The sequence below is a fragment of the Rhipicephalus microplus genome, chromosome X (assembly GCF_043290135.1).
Source record: "Rhipicephalus microplus isolate Deutch F79 chromosome X, USDA_Rmic, whole genome shotgun sequence".
Taxonomy (NCBI): Eukaryota; Metazoa; Arthropoda; class Arachnida; order Ixodida; family Ixodidae; genus Rhipicephalus; species Rhipicephalus microplus.
In genome coordinates this window covers 65,277,716-65,279,470 of record NC_134710.1, presented here as the reverse complement: position 1 = coordinate 65,279,470, position 1,755 = coordinate 65,277,716, and the positions used below count along the sequence as shown (strand labels likewise).

Below are 1,755 nucleotides of genomic sequence, written 5' to 3'. Positions count from 1 at the left end.
ATTTCAAGGAACATCCACCAGTCCTACAGTAATCACGAACCGTATCGCTATATGTGTCAAAAAAAAAAGGAGATCATGAGTTATCTACGATAGCACCTGCTACGTGAACATCAGGTCACACAAGAAGGGAACGTGCCTTCACACAATTCCCACGGATTTTATAGGGTAACTCTCAATCCTATCCACATGTGTATCAAACGGTAAAAAGTAACGAGTGCTCCGTTATAGCACGCATTTCACGACTCGGTCGCGTGAGAAACTCACGCAACTCCGTCTAATTTACACTACTATAAGAGAAATTCTAAACACTATATCGACATAGGTATCAAATGAAAGGTCACGAGTGCTCTGCATTAGCAGGCGTTTCCCGAACATCAGGCCACGTGAGAAAGTCACGTGACTTTAATTACCTTCCCTTACTACAAAAATCATTATCATTCTATCTACATGGGTATAAAACCAAAAGAGATTGTGAGTGACGGCAATGGCGATCTCAAGGTGGCTGACTTTGGCTTTTCTCGTGTATTCATGCCACCCGTGCGCATCTTCACCCACAAAGTGGGCACCCTCTGGTACCGAGCACCGGAGATTCTCATGGGTGCTAGTCGTTACTCGACACCGGTGGACGTGTGGAGCATCGGGTGCATTTGTTTCGAGCTACTCACCGGTAAAACTCTCTTCCGCGGTTATTCGGAAATCGACCAGCTGTTCCAAATTTTTCGCGTCCTAGGTACACCTACAGAAGAAACATGGCCGAACGTTCAAGAGCTGCCAAACTACAAGTCGACCTTTCCGATATAGAAAACTAACATCGTGGCCGAGCTGCTTACTGGGGTGGACTGCGAGGCTGTAGATCTGCTCCTGAAGATGCTTATCTACAGCCCTGGTGAGAGGATCTCGGCCAAAGACGCCACCGCTCACCCCTATCTGGCCGGATCGAGTGATAGCAAGCGGGTGGCACCCACCGCCGATAAAGAAGGGCAATAAGACATCGCCTTGGCTTTGTGACAAGGACTCTTCACACTTCCTGTTGCAAATAGAACAAGTCAGCTAAAGTGATGCTGTGTATGATATGCTTTATTAAGGCTGTCCTGAAAATGATGTCACGCGCTTGCAGATCGGAAAAAGGCCTCTGTTAAATTAGGAAAAGTTGAATTATTTATTGGGAGAACTGTTGACATTCTTCGAAAATGTAATCCTAAAAGACATGGAAAAACACTGAATGAAAGTTTGAAGGTTGACAGAATCATTTAAAAACACACAGGTGGAATCGATGCCCGTTATCTTTGTTTAACTTTATATCGAGCGAGAAGCAAGGCTAAGCTGCCTCCATTTCGTTTGCGTTGGTGTTGTTGCCGTTCTCGCATCGTGTCGGTGCCAGTATTCACAACGCTTGGCGTGTTTTTGGTGCATCGTTTCTTAGAGATGTTGCAGCGGTGCGATGCTGTGTGTCGTGGTAAGGATGCGTGATCCATGCCAGCCTCTCAACGGGCGTGCATAGAGGGCTCCATCCCACAGAAACAGGCAGCACAGAGGACGTCGAAACGACAGAACACCGCTTGCGTGCAAGGCCTGGCATGGGCATTTATACGAATGTACCGTGCGCGCCAACGACGTGCTGATGCGTCCGCGTCGTGTGATCCTCCAGCTCCTGTTTGCTCCGATACCAAATGGGGCAGAGAAGGAATTGGGGTTGCGAAGTCTACATCGAGTGAGTGGCGAAGGTTTCAAGCTCACCTCCTCATGTCATGCTTT

General features: G+C 47.6%; 1 pseudogene; it reads left to right on the top strand.

Annotated features, from left to right (window-relative positions):
* Positions 1-447: 447 nt before the first annotated feature.
* Positions 448-987, top strand: LOC119176647 (cyclin-dependent kinase 1 pseudogene; annotated as a pseudogene).
* Positions 988-1,755: the final 768 nt, after the last annotated feature.